At 37.5% G+C, this 20,309-nt stretch overlaps 1 protein-coding gene across 3 annotated transcripts in view; it reads left to right on the top strand.

Moving 5' to 3' along the window:
* GRIP1 (glutamate receptor interacting protein 1) overlaps window positions 1–20,309 on the top strand; it is a 160,439-nt gene that overhangs the window by 4,220 nt on the left and 135,910 nt on the right. The window lies entirely within an intron of this gene.

Genomic DNA, 20,309 nt, shown 5'->3' with positions numbered 1-20,309 from the left:
CACAGATCTGCTCTTTGTAAAGCTGCTTGAACGGCAGAATGTTGCATTGTACAGTGGAGAAATACTAGTTTTTTTTTTCCTCTAAATTTATTTCTGTAGCACTTTGGGCACTGAGTGGTATGCTGTGCATACCAAGGAGTCTATGATAATCACTTAATTGAATTTACCTAGTAAATCAAATTTGAAAAATTTACAACAATAATAATGATAAGTATAACTGTGGTATAATAGTGAGAAGTTGCTGAAATATGTTAGCTAGTCATGTTTACAGCTAAATGAATCACTCTGTAGTTAAAATATTGCCTTGCAAACAGTGCATTACAAAGCCTTGCCTCTTAATGTGTGTGTGGAGAAGTTACRTTTTTCCTTAATTAGCCCCAGGAACAGCTCTTTTAGGAAGTTGTGCTACTGAATTTGTCTACTGCATAAAGCTGCTTACAGAACTATGTTTCCTGTTAGAGGCAGGAATGCATGTTTTTATTTTGGATAGTATTTTAATGGAAACAAAATGAGAGCAGTCAGATAAAGACATCAGCTGCTGTTCTGCAGTGTGTAGTATAAGGAGTTGCATGGTTGGCCTTTCACTCGTCACACCTTTATAGTATATCTTCAGGATAATTTATCACCTGCTGCACATAAGGATCCTTTCTGCAGACATAGATTTTTCTTTTCCCAATACGTTCCCGAGACTGTGAGATAAAGCAAACCTGAAAGGTAGTATGGAACACTCCAATTTATAAGATGGTCAGTTATCTAAAAACTCGTTAGGGAGCTAGAGTATCAAAGAATAAACTCTGAACGCAGTAGAGAGCTGGATTCAGGTTATGTTTGGCTTTCTGCAGAAGCAACTAAATCAGGAACAAACCTAGAAATTTTTTTTAAATCCTAGAATTAAAATAGTTTAAAGGGCTTAAAGAGACTATATAGTATCTTATTCCAAAATTTCCATCGTTCCAGAGAATCAGGTTACTYTGTTAACAGCAAATTGTCAGCCAGTACCTTATTTTCAATAGAAATTCTAACTAGTCTTTTATTATCATTAAGTTGTTTATACAAAAGCTAGTTTACAGAAGTAGGATCGAGTTAACACCTTATTATGAATGAAGTAAAAACTTCAAATAASAATATCTCTAAGGACTTTTGAACATATGCTAAGTCTCTGTCTTTCTAAAATTAATCCTGAATATTCAGAAAATTTTTAAATGTGTTGATAGCTTTTATAAATAAATATTATATGCAATTTACTGGCTTTGTGCATTTAGTTAGGGTTTTGGAAATGTGTTTTGAGGTTTTTCGTTCACAGCATACATATATTCAAAGTATCCATATTTCTTAATTTATTCCATTATAGTTCAAAAAATATCTTCTGGGTTTACTTGAACTTTGTAAACCAAGCTGTGGTGAAAGAATGAACAGTGGAAGCAAAATCTGGGAACTTCCTTTTCAGCTAGCATGTAGGTACTTTAGGGTCAGCTGAARCATTGCAGTCCTTCCTCAGCAACATCCACTGGCAGAAAATTCATAAGGAAATGCAAGAAAGTCCATGGAGAGAGTCATAGACAAGTCTATCAATAAAGGAAGTTTCCTTTTTAACCTCACTCTTTATTTGCAGTAAAGTAAAATAAATAAATAATTTAAAAAAAAAAAAAAAGTCCTTGGGAATTACATTTTTTTTGTTTTTGTTTTGTGTTTAAAAATCATATCTTATTAAAAATCTGTTTTTATATAAAGAGACATAGCCAAAGACATAGCCAGAGATTGGCTGTGTCACCTACTGTGTGTCGCTCAACTGGTCAGTGGCAGCTTGGGTTAATACTCAGATATCCATGGTCCTGTCTCTGTGTGAATGGTTAGGAAAAGTTACTAAGGTTGGTGGATACTATGGTAGAGGTGAGAAGACTGCGTGATTATTCCCCTTCTGGATTTTTTATTCCCCATCCAGTCCTTCTGATTTGCACTTAGAATGCCTTTAGCCTAGATTGTTTTAATAATTCTTTGAAATGAAAAGTCTCTACCTTATGAGAGCTGAAAGAGAGGGACAGAAATTAAATTTCCTTAAGAAGATGTTCCTTCTGTAAATACTGTTTAGGATTTCCAGCACTGCATTATGTTTAGAACAAAAAGAAGCAGATTTATTATATTTAATGAGTATTAGTCACTTGCAATATTGTCTTTTTGTTCAAAAGAATTCTATGATCATATTGTTGTAAAAAGTAATAGAGGGGAAAAAAAGATTTGCTCTTCCTCAGTAAGCTGATCGTAGTTCACAAGTTCAAGCAACAAGAACCACTAATATATTCAATAAATGGCAAACTGTTTATTAATTATTCAGGGCATTCTAACGTGCAGTGATATGGTGGCATACTAACCAGTCTGTGTGAAATGCAGATAGAAGGAAAGACATAAAAATACTTCCCAAATCAAGCATGTAACACTTTAGTAGCAGAGCTGCTGCAGCCCTCACAACCTAAGAATGTGTGTGTGGCAGGAATTCTGGAGAGAAGTTTTATTTCTTGGTAGATAAGGGGGGAATAATTACTACATTGTAGTTTGTAGGCTCTCCAAAAATTAAAGATGAAATGGAAGTTATTCAGAAAAGTTGTTTATTGATAAATKGTGCCAGTTTTCATATGAATGCGGGTGACTCATTTGCACTGTAAATGATGGAACCCCAGTGCTGGCTTGGAGGTGTGATCACACAAGCATCTTTTCAGGAATGGATCAACATTGGCACAGAATAGAAGTGCTTTGCAAATGTTTCATGAATTTACCTTCAGTGCTATTGTCGTTTTTAACAGTTTTAACAGAGAACACAGGACAGAAACTCAAAAATACTCAAGCATCTCGTTTCCATTAAGAACTGCATGGAGGTGGATGCCTGGAGTTGTACAGAAGGTCCAGGGCAGGCTGGAGCCCAGGTCTCGTTTCTCGTGTCTCCCTCTCTGCTTTATCAATGMTCTCCAAGCCTTTGAGCCTGTAAAAAGTTTTTGTTTCAAAGATTTGGAGCACTTATTAGGCACAAGAGGGTAGATCCGGATAATTTCACCAGTGTGTCAGTATTACCCGTCCTTGCTGTTCTCCTAAGCCAGACTAGTGCTGAGTGAGAGCACTGGGTCTTTCTTCAACCCAAACTTGCTCTTTTTATTACTTCGAATGCCAGTTCCCACTGAAAGGTGTCCCCAAAGTTGCCTAAATGAAGGTGAAGTGTGGGAAAAAAGGGAAAGGGGACAGATGGCATGGAGCGAGAGGGGGAAAAGACTGATTTTCATTGGGCTTTGCTTTGCGGTCCTGCTGCCAACCGGGGGAGCAGGAGAGATGCAGCTGGGCGGGCACCTGGAGCTGGGAGGCCTCCGCTGCGAGGGGAGGGCAATGCAAACAGGAATGGGCAAGGGAAGAAAGAGTTAGGGAGAGGGAATGAGGGGGGTGGCAGCTGAGGGTGGCAGAGGGGAAGAAGGGGCATGAGGGAGAGCCAAGGTAAAGCGGCCTGGGGGGGGAGGTGGCCGCCAGCGAGGCCCCGGGGTGGGGGTGATGTGATGCAAAGAAAAACAGTGACCCGAGCTGTTAAGGACCGAATGGTAGAGATTAAAAGCTGATCATTTTATGTTAATGCTTTATCCCCATGAAGTTAAAGTCTACAATTATTCAGTAGCACTTATTTAGAAATTTTTGGAGTGTACTGCAAGGGGAGGTAGAAGGTGGAAACAAGCCCTAACTCCTTGCGTTGCCTGGCATGGTAGGAAGGAAAGCTGAACTATTTATTGGGCTTCATAGCAAGCAATACTCAGTGTTGGGTTCTGCAGAATCTGAGATACTCTCTGGAGTAAGCACATACCTGCCTTTTGGGCAGAATGCAATGTTTCAGCTTAATCTGCCTTCTGTAATGCCTCTAGAGAGGGAAGGTCCATTGATGGCTGTGACGTTTCCATGCCCTGGTCCACTGTGTACAGTGGAGCTAGATGTGACGCATGTAGCCAGCACTAACCGTGTTGAAGACTATCCACAAATACCAGATTTGTTTGAGTTGCAAGCAAAAAGAAACTATTGTTTTTTTTTTTTTCTTGGGGGAAATTCTGGATGTTAACTTTGGAAGTAGTTAAGAGTTTTGTATTCAGTTCTTGGAAAAGTATTAGGAATGTAAGTGGATGGGACCTTCTGCACCAGCAGATCAAGCCTCTTGTTCCCCCAGGAACCGTGTCCTGTCACTCTCACAAGCGTATCCAGCACTATTTTAAGGATACCTTTTTTGTCTCCACTCTTGTGTTGGAGGATCGCTTTAGACTATAACTCCTCTCATATTTAGGAGCCTTTTAAAACTCTTATTGTGCACTTATTTTGCCCCAGGCAAAGGTTTTTTTTAAAAAAAATCAGCCCAAAGTGAAGAAATTCAGAAAGTTATGATTACAGAGAAAGGGAAGGTATTATGTCTCTGTTACAACCTATATATCTTATCTCTTGGACCTATGTTTAGTTTTTATTAATGCTTGGGGGAATGGTGTATTTATTAGAAAAGGAGGCTTTCCAGGGATTGTACTGGGGCGTAAAAGCTGCTCGAGAGTGGACTGAATGCAAAGATGCRAGAGCAGGCATGATTTGTGGAGGGGATTAACATGTCATCTAACTGACTTACTCAGCTTCTCAGTGTAGGCTAGAGGAGGATATTTAGCAAAAAAATACCAGCTATTCAAGTGACTGAATTACTGTAACATGTTGATAAATATCTCAGAAGTAAAATTTAGTTTAAATCCACAATACCTTTACACTTTTAACGAACTAGGATTTGACAGCCGTATCTGGCAGATGAAACCTTTTCCCACATTTATATTTCTTTTTTGGACATCAAGCATGCGTTGTGATACATCAGAGCACAGTGCAGATTTGCAAAGGTATTGGGAGCATGTTGTTCTCAGCTATATCACAAGCTGCTTATTAACAAAGATGAAATTTCCTGCCATCTTATAAGGCTTACCTTAATATATCATTCTTCCCTTCAGCAGCCGAATGGAGTGCACATTTTGAGTATTTTAAGTTTTTCAGGGACACAGTGAATGATTTTTTTCTTTAATAATACGCTTGTATGCATATACATAAATTCATGTGTATCTAAGAGCTTTTGATGTTGTTGTAGCACCTGTAGTCGAGACTCCGTTTTACTGAACCTAAACATAAATTATCGCAGTTTCTGTTCCATTGAGCTAAATCTAGTTGGTAATTGGGAGAAAACATAAAATGCTGAGTGAGTAAGTATTATGAGTGTTTTTTGTAAGTAAAATTGCGAGACAAAAAATTCTTGACAGTAAAAAGAAATTGTGCACTTCAAAAAGAAACAGATATAAATCTTAGAATTGATTGTTGTTTTCTTAGAGAATGAAAAAGAACAGAGAAAGCAGGAATTCCATGTTGGGTTTATTTTGCCAGTGTAAAAAAATTGCAAAGAAGTGAACTTTTGGGGAGGGAGAGGAATTCCTTGGGATGCTTAGCAGTCCAGGAGATAGTCTTGTCATGTCATCTCCTTTTTCACTCTAGAGCTGTGTAACAGCGATAAATGTGCCTGACGGCCACTTTTGTGCAGCATTATGGAGCTCCCAAGGCAGCAGGGAGGCATTCCAGGTGCCGGCAGGAGCAAGTGGAAGTTAGCTTATGCATTAAGAAAGCTTTGAACTCCCTACAGTTCCCTCTTGTAGACTCCTATATCATGGTCTATGTCAGGATGGTTCAGGTTCAGGCCACTAAGCCAGCAGCATCAGGAGTTTCTATGAATGTGAGTCTGAGATACACCTCTTATGCACATATGCTGTGTAATATTGAGGAGCAGCTGCTCTGTGTTGGCTGACAGCTGCATTGAGATAGAAACTCTAGCCCCAGGGGATGAGGCTGACTTCCCTTCTGTTACATCTGTGGCAGTAAAACAGTGTGGAGATCTCCTTTGCCCAGTGACAGAAAACCTACATCTTCACTTAGCCTCTGCAGAAATATGGGCGCTCTGCTCGTTCTGGTTAGGCTTTCAGCCCTGTCCTTCATGGGATTCACGATTTAAATGGACTGAGAGTTTCAACTGATTGAATTGGGATGCCATACACTCTTGAGCTTCGCAGCTGCCTCCAAGATTTTACTTTAGCCGTGGGTCAAATAATGGGTAATAGTTCTAGCCAAGTCAATTAGAATTACTTCTTTCAAATGTGTCTTTCAAATCTGCTGTGTTCTGTACTGCTTCTCTTTGCTTTTTTTCCATTCTTTTAGGGGGGATTGGGGGAATAGAGGGACTGCCAAAAGGAGCACTTGTAAATTTGCAAAGAAATATCTAGATAGAAGATACAAAAACAGTAATGAATCCAGATTGTCTGTTCTTCCTGGTTTCCCAACAGTTTAGCTAAATGACCTCCAAACTTTTTCTGGATTCTGTCGTTGGAGAGCAAGGGAGGCTGGAGGTTCTTGAATGGCAGTAGCCACATGGGCTACATACCATTTTGAAATGGTTTGCATGTTGTACAGATGCCACAGTTTGAGAACCCCAAATTGACGTGCTAAGACAATAGTTCAGTTCGGCAGTAGTTCCAGTGATAACCTGGGTAGGTAAAAGAAGGTGAGTTAAGCGCATCCAGGGAACAGCAGGGATGTACGAGGAAGAATTAATAAAGTAAAGGCAGGCATGTAAAAAGGAAAGGTATTCTAGCACTTACTTGCTAGCTGTATTTGGTGATTTTATCCATGGTGAAAGTTTGGAGCCCAGTAGTTGAATACCCATTATGAATAAAAGAGTTTTTTTTTTTTTTTTTCTATGAATTCTAAATTGTTGCAAGTTTAAACTTGCATGATCTTGATACCGCTAAAAGATGATGGATAGCTGCAATCTTGCTAGGAAGAAATGAGTCCATGGACTGTAATATTGCCATTCAGCACTGATGTGCTTTCTATTCATTCACTGATTGAGAAGTTTCTCTGCTTCAAGTACTGCTCAGGAATTACTCTGAAGCAAAAATATATGTGTATATTGTAATGAGCTTTTCTCCCCTCTTATATTTAATCATAATTGGTCATAGAGTAATGAAGTGAGCAAAATTTCCTCTGATACTTACACTGCAAGTGCTGCTGTCCATGTTACCATAAAAAAGAAGCTAGGAAAGGAATGATATATTAGGAGGAAAGAGACTGCCTTTGCTTTGATTTGGAAAGAGGGCATAGGGCAAGCTAAACAGCAAAGAGGGGGAGTACAGCTCTGAGCACTGACATTTCAGAAGGAAGAGGTTTTCATAGGCCAGTGATGTTGCTGAGCAAGTGTTAGATTCTGAAGTTTCCTTGAGGCTTCAGGAATATCTTCTTGTTTGAACGGCTTTAAATAAGATTTTTATTTCAGTGAGCTATTCTTTTTTCTTTTTTTTCTTCCTCATTAAAAGAATCCTTCCATTAAGGGACTTAATCAGAGGKCACGTAGATCAGTAAACTAGAGAAGTTCAATACAGCCTGGACAAATAAGCTCTSGAGCCTGTATTTACTACACTGTATAAAATTGCAGTTCCTCAGCTGATCATGGGCTAGGTGCCCATTCACAGCAATGGCAAAGTCATTCAGAGTTGTCTGTTCCTCACTGAAGAGCGACACTGGCTGACGTTTACAGTGAATTCTCCTAATATGCCTAGTTCGCCCCACAGACACTTTTTTTGCATACTCATACTGTAAGTGATATATACCTATAAAATACTGTAATATGAGGAAATGTGTACCAGGACACATGAATAGTCTCAAAGTCCTGGGGTTTTTTTGGTTGTTTTTGTTGGGKTTTTTTTTGAGATCTAAAGTTTTGAGAATTAAGAAATAACCACGKTTTTTCAGATTTGGATGATAAAGTAGGTAAAGTAGTTTAGAAGGTGACTTCACAGTGCATATAAAGCGATTAATAAAATTGCATTCACTCCATAGACGTCTTAACAACTTTGAAAATGATCGTTAATGTTCCTTCTTCAAGACAATATTGTGCAAAACATATCCACTACATATTTTATAAAGCAGAGATCTAAATTATTTCTAATTCTAGTTTTCTAGTTCTAGAAAATTCAGTCATGTGTAAGGAACAGTCTCAAAAACTCATCTTTTCCTAAAAAAATGGTGTGTGTAGGGGGGAAGAACAGAATGTGTCAGGGTTTTTTTTGATATAGGCGTTAAGATAAGCAATATCAGTCCCACTAATTCAAAAGTAACGTTATCTTAAAAAGGAAGATTAAACCTGATTAGATTGTGTTAGTGAAAGAGAGTGAAATGGTCAGAGCGACGCCTGCTCGTCCTTGGGTACGATCCGATCCGAGCATCATCAGGATACCGGGGAATGTTCCAGTGCAGAGGGGGTGCAGCTTATACCCACATTACTATCCATGCAGCTGACATACAAAGAATTTATGGTAATTTATTCTCTCTGCTGGTTTTCATTATAAGGATTTTTATTCTTGGTAAGTTTCTCCTGCAAAGGGGAATAGTTTTCCTGTAAATGTAGGTTTTGTGACATGAATCCACGGGGATTATCTCTCTGACTTGGAGTTACTAATGGATTCAGCGTATTACTGGAGCAGTTGCTCATCTAATACCACCTCACTGAATTGTGAACTACATTAAGGTTTTGGCCTACTTCTCTTTGGCTGCTTTGTTTGCAGTATCTGTGCCAACGAGCACATTCAAATCTTTCCCTTTCTGATCTGATTCAGAGCTTGATTTTAAAAGCATTCTGTGTAATTTTTCGAAGTTTTTAAAGCAGAAATTTTAGGTGCAAAGCTGGGTATCTGAATCCACACTAAATCCAAGCCTCAGATATAAGACAGGAGAAAGAAATGTGCTGAAGCACTGAAGTCTTCTAGTTAGGAAGAGCCATCAAGGATGTGACTGTAGAGCTTTTCATATGCTAGTTTATATATATGCCATGGTGGGCCTATCATATCTGATCAGCAGCRTGGCTGTGCCGGGACAGGCACTGCTGGCTAATCTGAATCCCTTTTTGTAGGAACAAACGAGCACAGTTTACAGCAATCTGGGTCACCAAAATGCCCCAGGAACTAGCTCTCTGTGCTGCCTCAGCCCCATCTGTGCTGGTGCAGCAGTACTCAGGGGAAGACAGTGTCATACCCCACCTGTGAACAGCCAATGTGTCCCTGCTTTCCTCTGGCCTCCAGTGTATGTGGTGATATGGTGGAATGACTGTCCTCCTTAGGAAGATCTTTCTTATGCAGGAGTTGGTCCAGGTAAGTTGGTTATCTCTGGTATAAAGACGTACTTTCATGGCTTCGATAGATGTAGATGTTGACTACTGTTTGCTTTCATTGTTGGGAATCTTAGGTTTGTTTCAGGATTCAAGTTTTGTCTTGAGTCATATTAGCAAGGAATCTGAAGATGAAATCAGAACCCTATAAAATTTATCTGTTGCCCAATCTTTACATGTTACTGTACTAGAAATCCCCATGTTTTAAACATTATTGCTTTCCAAGCAAGAACAGTGGTCCATGTGATGAGGACAATCAGGCCCAAGATAATTCCGTACTTATGTGGTCATTAATTGTTTTCCTGCATTGTTTTTAAAATTCATCTGCCCCTTCTATCCCTCTCAATACTTTCTTGTCTATAGTACCCTTTGCAAAAGCTGGCATAGTAATGAAAGGGTTAAAGAGAAGAAAAAGGCTCAGCTGGCCCTGCTTTGCTACCCATAGGCTGGCTGGTGAGGCTCAGAAATGGTCTAAGAGGGCAAAAGCTGAGGAGCATGTCTGGTCCAAACCTACTGTCTCACTTGAAGCTAAGGAACCTTACCTGGGTGTGATGGCTTGTGACAGGACAAGTCATAAAGCATCAGTGTGAATAAAATAGCAAACAGAAGAGATAATCTCAGTGCAGGGAGAGTAAGGGGAAATTCTCCTTAAACTGCAGAGACAGCAGAAGTAGCTAGAAAATACAGTGAAGAAACAATCTGTGCAGCATTGCAAAAAATAGAAAAAGGGCAATGGAAGCTTTGGGAGGCCACCTAGGATGGAGATACTGAGGCTGCCCTCTTCACCTTTAAGGAGGTAGCTATGGGTCCAGAAATGTGGAGAAAACTGTGGACTGGATTAATTCCTGCAAGACCCTGTGGTGGAAGTCTTGATTTGAATCTGGTGACTTAAGCTGGAATCAGACTGAAACAACAGAAAGATGGGTGGTCTTTCTGGAGGCCAGTAGGGCTGGTGAGGATCAGAACAAGTGTTGACTTAGTGATTCTCCCCTGAAACGGGGCTGAACTTCTCTGGGAATTTGGCTCAAGAACCATATCATTATCTGCAGTGGAAGTAGGTGAGGGGCAGAGTAGCTACCCAACAGTTCATGCTGGGAGAACATTTTTCCTCCTCCTTCTATCAAACCTACTGCTCTCTGGACCGATTAGAAATATTAGCTTGGATTTGAGAGGTGGTAATTGACTTTCATTTTTTCTGGATGATCAAACTGTAATGCTACAAATAGTAGTATAATATAGACAAGATGGTTCATAATACAGCCTTACCTGGAAAATCCAATGGCTTTTGTATTATATTCAATGCTCTTAATTCCTTAAATGGTCTGCTATCCTTTGTCTTTTTTTGACTCTCRATTCTCTAACATGTCAAATTATTGAAGGTCACAGGTACATAAGGCTGTAATTTAGCATCGCTCAATAGATTTTTAGTGGGTGTTTTAACAAGTTCTTAATGCATAGTTACATTGTCCAAGGGTCAGAAATTTGATTTATGATAATGGTTTATAATGCTTTAAAACACTTTTCTACTGATGTGAATAGCTATTTGACAGCTATTTAAYTCTTGAAAGGTAAGTACAAATACTGCCATAATATAGGTACGACTTTAAATAAAGTGACTTTTGCCTTGATCTTTTGTTTTGAACTGTTTGATTCCGTAAGATCCATTTGTGTGAAATTTTAGTGTTYTTTTATTGGAAGCTGGTGGTACTGGACTGTTTTAGGAACTTAATTAAACTACTATTTGCTTGAGATATATTGGCCATAATTTATTTTCTGGTTTTATATTCTGGCAAATGATGGCTTGTTTCAACTGTTACTTGAATAATCATATTAGCATGACTATAGGGCAGTGTTCTCAGGACTGAAAGATACTRTGAAACAAAATACGTGCCATACCTCTCTATCCTTATATATATACATTTTCTTTTAATCTTTGTACTRTACACAAAACATATGCCTTTCTGACTAAACTCCTAAATGTCAATTTTYGAACCTTAGTAAATATTTTTTCATAAATTTCCGTTTAGAACATATTCCAACACTTTTAAGTAGCTGTATTTTAAATTATTAATGTTTTTACTAGGCAATAGCTTGGACAACCATTGAGAAGTTGCAGTCATTACTTTATGCATTGAAGTTACATGTAAAGTTCATTCTTTCATTACAACAAGTTTTTGGGTTGTAAGATACGTATTTTTAACTGAAACTCTCTGATTATGGGAAACTGATAACTTGATTTTTTGGGAACTGTTCTAGATCTATACTCCTAATGTTCAACTGAATTGAATGTGTTTTCTATTCAGACTTACTCATACAGCTTTCTTAATAAAGATGATTTTTCCTCTGTGTTACATCCTCTAATATGTTCTTCATTTTGTTCTTGTTTTTAACTGGCATTCCCTATCACATCTGAGAAAAAATTGGTAATAGAGAAAGATCCACTGGTGAGAGAATCTGGGCTTTGACTTTGTGAAAGTTTATTTTTTGCATGCCTAATAATAGAGAATTATTGCATTTTTTTTGAGAGGGACACAGCTAAGAGGTTTGAGACAATATTTCATTTTAAAGATGGGCAACAATGTTCTGTTTTCTCCTGAAGTACTTCTATGAATGCTTAGGTGTCACCAGGACTACAGAACGTATCTTAGCGCTGCATGCTTTATTACTCCAAGTCAGTTATTTGGCAGAGAGTGATTGGGTTTGGTAAGCATTTAACACCTGGTAATTMTCTCTCTGCATGTCTTCTTTCTGTGGCTGAGATCTTCTCTGCTTAATTTACGAAGGATTTTTTGAAAGTTAYCTGCTATTTTGTTATTTGATGGTACTTCTTCAGAGTAAAATGTTCTTATAACTGATTTCCCAAATCCTAATGTAATGTCATGGCAACAGTTAATTTAAGATAGGAGATTGCTTTGATTTTCGTGTGTATGCCAACAATAGTATTCTTCACATATATTTCTTTTCTTGGTTGCAATGCAGAAGATAGCTCATGTTAGCAGATTTTACTCTTATATTGTAAAACTGGTTGATATTTGTCCCTTAAGGCAAATGTGGTTATGTATTCAGGAAGTTAAAGGATAACAGTTTTTATATACATCACATACTTATTTCTTCTCTATAGTTATTTTTTCCCTACTCAAATTAACCTTGAATTGAGCAGGAGTGGGTCCTATTCCTCGTTTGCATATGTGAACTGTGAAGCCCTGTGTTTTGGACCAAAAACAGGGAAAGCGTGATTAAGTGCTGTGGGCAGGCCACGTCCTCACCCYGGTTCCCGGAGACTCCCAGTTAATTTCCAGTCTCCTCTCTTCTTCCCTAGGGATGGTAGCGTAGAGATGTGGCTACAACTCCAGCTTAGGAGACGTGGGGGGAAAATCATTTCATGCTTGTCTTATTTCTATACTTTTTTGTTGCACATGTCATATTGGTCAATGGCTGAAACAAGATGCTCGATGAACAGGCTGCTTTACCCCGCACTTTTGTTTTTATGGGTAATTGGAAAAYGTAGCGTGATGCTTAGCTAGAACTTCTTCCTGAACTGGGTGGTTTTTAGAGTTTCTGAAAGAGCTGGTTTCTGTGCTAGGGAGCATTGCTTCCTCCCGAGACGTCACTTCCAGCCTGACCGCAAGCCTGTGTGCAAGGTTATGGTTCCTGCCGACGGCATGTGTCAAGGTAGGAGCCTTGCCACCCTTCTGCCAAGGGGAGCTGGCGGGCTCTTTTTCACCCATTCGGAGATGAGGTCTTGCTAGAAGACTAGATTAATTCTCTTGAGTGAAACTGAAGTTGGCTGGGTTCGGTTCTTGCTTGCCCTCTAAATTGAAGGAAGGATTTACACAAACATGGTAATTGAAGAAATATAAAGATACTTCTGTTAGGTTTTTATTAGAGCATTATAAAGATCAGGGAGGAAATGTTACTCCATTGTACTTAATGGTAGATTGCTTTTGACCCAAAGAGCCATGATTTCACCTCAGGACTTGAATGTGGGTCATTTTTAAGGCAGAGGCTGGACCCTTGGTCAGTCGTTCTCACCTGTTCCCTCTGAAACTTTCTAAATTTACTCCATCACAGGAAATAAAAAAGGTAAGAATGAATCTCATGAGGATGGACAGAGTCTCGTGTTGCCTGAGCATGCTGCTTGCTTAGCACTGTGATTTTGGGGAGCCAAGAAAGGGTGAGTAACCCTTGATCTTGACTTCAGGTCCCAACATTTCTTTATATATGCGTAAGCAAACAAGCCATGCAGCAGCAGCAGCTGTAAGGAGAGGGAATTTGAGTGACAGATGCTAACTGAGAACACACAGGTTTCTCCTGACTCATGTTTTTGTACTTTAACYGCTAGAATTTGTATCTTTATACAAATGCATCTTAGCCATTTAATTTGCTTCTTACATGCTTTGTTTCTATTTACTAGATATCTTATTCRTTGAAGATAAGTTAAAGAATAGCCATTCAATAGCCACATATCACACAGTATAAAATAATGACATTTTCACACATATTCTGAAAATATGCTTTTTCAAATATAAATTGTATAATTTTATTTTACTATATATGATCCAGGAGAAAACATTTCAAGATAAATGTTTTTCCAAGCAGAGAACAAACCAAAAGCCGTATTAATGCTGTATCATTTTTCTAAATGCARCTTTAAGTGCTACTCTGGACTTCCAGTGCTTTTGGTCAAATTTAGATATAAGTGGACAACTCTATTAAGCAGTCAAGTAATTTGTTACGGTTTTAMTTTCCTGGCAATGTATGCAGTTGTTCTTCTTTCACCCCAAAACTTTAAACTGTGTATTGCATTTATTTACTGCTTCCTAATTCTCTGCTCAGTGCATGGTCCCTATCTCATGTACTAACATTGTAAATTGTGTATTATACTTAAGCCAAGAGATGAAAGAATGGTGACTTCAAATAACAAATTGTTGCAATAATCTTTTTAAGGACAGATACAAAAAGGGAGATAAATGGAAATTAGGGTGATGGGAAAGATACACTGCATTAAATTACACTGTGCTGGTAGTTTTAGAATTTCTAAAAGGATACGTGCACAGATATATCAATTTAATAGAACAGTGCAAAGATGCACTTCTCTTCTCCTTTTGTACTAGTCACTTTGTTGTATTGCTATAATCRCCTCGGTCAATTTTCCATTCGTTTTTTGAAATACATTCAGAATGTGCTTCAATCTACTTCTTCAAAAATGCAAAGCCCCTCCCTTTTTTTTCTAGYTTGAAAGCAAGCTCAGCTTTTTTATACAGTCTAATCTGTAGTATRTGGAGGGGAAATACGCCTGATGAATTCTTCCTAAAGATACAACCTCTTAATTAAAATACCGAGTGTAGTACTATAAGCTTCTAGAACTGATTTCAAGGAAATAGAAATACATGAAAGCAATTGAAAAGTAATGCTGATCGTTTTTATATTTTATGTAGTTTTATAAGTAACTTCATAAAAAGAAGCAATTATTTAATGGTCTAAATCCTGGAAAATTACTTTCTTTGTGGAAAAAAATTGATAGATGCTGAATACGCTCTTGCACTTTCTACATCAGCACATTAAAATGTAAATTCTCACCTTGGATTATATAGAAAACTKTTAGTAGAATTAAATTAGATGTGACAGTTGATCATGATTAATCACTAGTTATTCACTGAAATAGTTTTGTTTTTAATGTGGTAGAATAGGATTCTACATGAAATTATGCATGCAATCTTGGAAGGAGAAACATCAATTATTTTTTAAACAAAATCTGAAAAATAGGAAGTCAGTCATGTTAGCGGATGCCTTTATATTTTATTTGAAGGTTACAATGACCTTTCTTCTGTTACTAAAAAGTGTTTAGTGAGGTTGGGGCAGGAAGGTGTTTTGGAATCACAGAATAATTGTGATTAAAAGACGACTGGCAAGTCCAACCACCCAGAAAGCACTAACTCCATGAGGGCGTTTTTTCRTAGCTTCCTAATGTTGCTGGGTATAGATACCAGGGGTGAAGGAGAATTATTAAGCTGGATAGAGATGTAATTGGATACAAGCTACTATGGCAGGAACTGATAMACTCTCCCTGGACTTAACTTCAGAATGAACAAAATGCTAAGTGAAGGACTAAATGGATCAGTCTTTCGACTAGCTAGATCTTGGCATAGGACTTGACACTGGGAGAGTTTTCCTACTTCTGTGATTCTCATGTTTACAAGCATATAATAAGGAAGTGCAAAATATTTATTGTTTTCTTACATGCATAAGTAGATATACTACTACATATCTAAAGTATTGCATTCCTTTTTGAGGAAATTACTAGATTATGAAATTTAAAATTAGGACTTAAAATATGGAATTTAAAATTAGTTCAGTTTTAAGTAAAAATTGCCAACAATGTTTAACATGAGAGACTGTACAATGAGGAACGCTTCATATAATGCTTTCAGGTGATATTCTAGTAACAGTTTAAGTAATTATCAGCCATACGAAGAGGCGGAGTTCCTTAGGATCAAGAAAAGGTTAAAATAYTTAGATAAAATATTTTAAATGATCACATTTCAGTAGTTGGTCCTTAAAAAAATTCACTTAGTATGTCTATGTTTTCATTGTCTTCCATTCATTAACAAGAGCAAATTAGCCATCCTGGATGGCTAATTCAAAAAATTCATTTTGGATGGCTAATTGAAAAAGTTGATTTTGATATGTATAATATTGTCWGTATTTTACATATATTTGCCCTTTAAGGTTTGATCCTGAATGGGCCTGCGTAAGTATTTGCAAAATTGAACCATAGTGAAAATACTGCTGGAGCTTGGATCTTAATGGAAATGCTAGAACTCCTTGGAAAATCACATTAAAATGAGTGTTAAGAATGTTATTAATTTAAAGGATAAAGTTTTGAATTTTTTCAAGAATGCATATTGTTGTCTTTCCAACATCGTGCCTTTAGAATTGTGTTGATAGTGTGACTCCGGTAACAGTGTTAATTGTGAAATGCAGGTTGTTATCCAGATTAGGCTGGCAGCCTGTTGCATCCTTATTGCCTGTCAATTTTAGGTGCTTGATAAATTATGGTACTGAGAAAGATGGAGCAGTGTGTTTTGGTATTTCTTGAAGCCTTCTTAAGGATATACTAATAAGCTAAAACAAACATGTCTAATCCTGCACATAGGGTTTTCAGTTTGATATTATATGTTACCATTCAACCATGAATTTCCATCACCAGAAATGATGAATGATGAAGTTGTTCTCATGCAAATGTGATTATTGGCAGCAAAAAGAAGCACTTTATTATGCATTSTGACTTTGTCTTTTCAGTGGCTTTGTAGCATTATGCTTACACACTATTATGACCATCCTTTGTATTTACTAAAAACCTGGGTATCATATTTATGGGAATTTTAAAAAAGTGGTCATGTACTTTTAGTAGAGTCATGTGGAGATGCATACGCACAGAGTGTACATATATRTTAACTACTGTGTGTTTCTCAGCATCCTGAGAGATGAAACTTGGTAAAGGCAAAATCAGTCCCAAGACAGTTAAACTAAAATGAAARAAACTTGAAGAAATTGTTTTCTAACACCTCAGTTATACTCTGAGGTATCCTAAAAGGAGCATGTGCTGAGCCGTAAAATAACATTTGACAGATGGCAAGTGTCTCCTCAGCCCTCACCAACCCCCTTCCTCTAGTTAGATGTGTATATCCAGTCCAACTGCAATAGCTTAGAAACCAGTACCTCTTCAAATTTTTCTAGGAAAAAAATATTAATACTGCATATAAATCATAGCTAAATTTGGCAAAATAATTTTAGTATAAGATTCAATAGAAKTTCCAATTTTGGTGCTTCTGCAAATTGTAATTCTACTTGCAAATATCATTGTTATTAGCTTTTTCCCAGTTTTTTGAAACAAACTCCTTTTTAAGCAAATGGTAGGAATTTTAATGTAATTTTAATGAATTCAGGTTTTCAGCTTTTCTACTCAAAAGGACTCAAGTTTCACACTTCTTTCTCCTATGCAAAACTTTAGGAGGATAGGGCATGTGGCACTTCAGATTYCTTGTTGCTTTTATTTGAGATTGATGGTTCTATGAAAGCAAAAGCTAGCCATGACCTAACCTCTTTTCYAACAATGTTACATTTTCATTCTTTCATTCTTCTTGAAGTCCTTTATGAGAATCTTCATCATGTATCCAGTGATCCCAAAAAGGAAGCTTTCTTGCAAGGACTATAGAGCTTTGGTGCCTGTGGCTCTAAATTTCTTTTAGTGCAACATTTTGGAAATTATAAAGAAATATCAGTGATGAGAATTTTTGCATATTCTATCATATTAATAAATAATATATTTAATAACTAATTTWATTAAATTATTTTAACAGCTCTTAAATCAAGCCCATCTCTAAGTATACTTACATTTATTGTAGAATCATAGAATTGGTAAGGTTRGAAGGGACCTCTGGAGATYATTTAGTCCAACCCCACTGCTCATGTAGTTGACTTGTATAGTAGTAAGCAGACTTGTAYTAAGTAGACTTATATTTAATCTAATAGATGTAATATTAGAAACCCACATCATATTTARGACTTAGACATACCATGGCTGCTTTTTAACTGGAAGTTGTACATCAAAAATTTGTCTTTTAAAATGAATTAATCAMATACAATAATTGTTAGAGAAAAGTTCTCAAATAATGAATACTTCTCATATTTAACAAGAAGAGTATGAAGGCTGGCAAGTGAAATCTAAATGTTTTGYTTGAGATCTAGAAATGTGTCTATGTTACTATTAGAAGTGTTACTTCAGTCATTTAGGGCTAAGTCTGCACTTAGATGACCAGAAAAGGGGTGCAGCTCTAACTGAACTGGAACACAGACTGTTGCATTAGATATCCGTTTTGCCTGAACTGTATATGAAGGGAATTGAACATCAGAAGATGAGATCTCAGCCAGACAAGGAAATAAGCAGGAGATGACACGACTGGCACACAGTTTGCATTTTTCTTGAATTAGCTAATAGGTAATGTTGAGAGTTGAGAGGTTCACATAGGTCTGCAGGAAGGGGTTTATTTCAGCTCTACAGTCTGTATATTCCTCTTCTGAAGGCACTGTGTTTCTTTTCAAAAACTTAAGCGGGGAAAGGAAGAAATCACTCTTTTCTCTGAAAACGTCTCTTCCCTTTCCCAGTATGACAGTTCCTTTCACCAGTGCATGGGAATTTAGGTGCCGCTCTTCCTTTAATCCTAGAAGTTTCAAACTCAATACTTTCCACCTCCATGTCACAGAGGAGATCCCTGACCCACACCATTACAAGCTTAGCTGCAGAAGGATATACTCTTTTTCTTCTCACAGAGATGCACAGTGGTTGCATCTGTACAGCAGAGAACTGAGAAGGTGCTGGAACAAAAAAGATGAGAGAAAGCAGAACAAGAAGGAATTGTACCGTTGTGTCTTGCAGAAACATGCCTTCCTCAGAAAGGGGATTCTTRGCATTCCCTCCTAGGAGTATTTCAATATTCAACATGAAAGAGGTTGCAGAYGAAACCAAATTACGGAGCTGATACTATAAAATTCTGGGTGTCCTGTCCCTGAGATACTGCTCTAACAGTGGGTCACATTTTCCCTGGTGTGCAGATATTCTTTAAAAATCCTTTAAAATCTACTTTAGCTAAGTTTCAAGGCAAGGAAAGCAAAACATCTCTGAGTAAACCAAAGGATGCAGTAGCCTTATTTAGGCAGAGGAATGCCTGATTTCTGAATTCTGATCAGAATGTCTCCAGCTGCTTAGTCCTGTCACAGACAAGGTACAGAAACCGTCCTCTCGGATATGCTGGGACCTCTCTTGACATGGAAGTTGTGCTCTGCTCTACATGTGGAGTATGTCATGCCTTCAGAGGTAGGTGGCAGATGAGCAAGAATTTTTAGGATCACATTCAGGGAATCTGGAGAYCTAAACATTATCTTGAAGTCTCAACGTAGATACCTAATGTCTTTATTCAGTCTAACCCTTAGGTTGTTTTGAATCTTACAACCGATACTTCATATTTTGGCACAATAGAAACAAACATGTTTGCAGTTGGCATTTGGCTTTATAGAACATGGCAGATGCAGAGTGCCTCTCTCAACAGTTTACAGTTTATCGTTGATCTTCTTTTTAAATGTTGTGTGGCAATTCAGCTGCCAACATTCAGCTGTCTGGGACAAGGTACAACAGAAATTGTGTCCTTGCCAATTTAAGAATGTCTGAAAGGCATTTCTGAGTATCTGTTTGCATAATGAAACGTAAAGGAAATCTGTGGAATGGTTTTGAAATAATTTGGTTGTAATACRTTAAGGTTGATAATTATACACTAAATTTAGACACCTCCCCAACTCAGAACAGCATTTGAGTACTCACTTAACCTAATGGATCTGTTTAAGTCTCACTGGTTTTGGTGTGGTTGAGTACTATGCTGAATTATGAAATTCTTCAGCTAGTTCTTTGGCGATACTGTTCAGGTTGTCACAGTGGTATTGTTCTGGTAAATTTTGGTGGGTTTCAGCAGTCGCTGGAAAAGTGAATTTAGGTTAGTAGAAGCTTTTTTAACCTCCTGTCTTCTTAACTTTTTCTTTAAGTGTTAGACACTTTTTGTTACTACATAGTTAAAATTTTCATTGTGATGGATTTTAGTAACGCACAATAATTGCAAGAGAGGACGAACCTAAGTGTTCTGTGTCAGAAAAAAAGTGGTATTAAATGAAGTGCCCTAACAATCAGAACTTTTTAATGCATTTTATGCATATGTTTCTGGGCGTGAAATAGTCTCCTTGACCTCTTAGCATCTGTAAACAGATGGAACAATCAAACAACATTGGGAAAATCTTCTGAGTATTATCAGAATAGTATTTAGGTACCTGTGCCTATTGTAGATGGGACAATATACAAGCCATAGAATCCAATATGTGAATTTATTGCCTAGCATTGCATACTTAATCCAGAACTATCTACATATGTACATTTCTGATTATAACTATAAAGACTATTAGGAATAATCTCAAAACATTGTCATAAGTTCAGACCTAGTGAAAGGAAGAGGAAATTATGCATGTA

Source organism: Rhea americana, unplaced genomic scaffold, assembly GCF_003343005.1.
Source record: "Rhea americana isolate MKP2758 unplaced genomic scaffold, rheAme1 scaffold_88, whole genome shotgun sequence".
Classification (NCBI taxonomy): domain Eukaryota; kingdom Metazoa; phylum Chordata; class Aves; order Rheiformes; family Rheidae; genus Rhea; species Rhea americana.
This window is presented reverse-complemented; position numbering and strand designations above follow the sequence as displayed.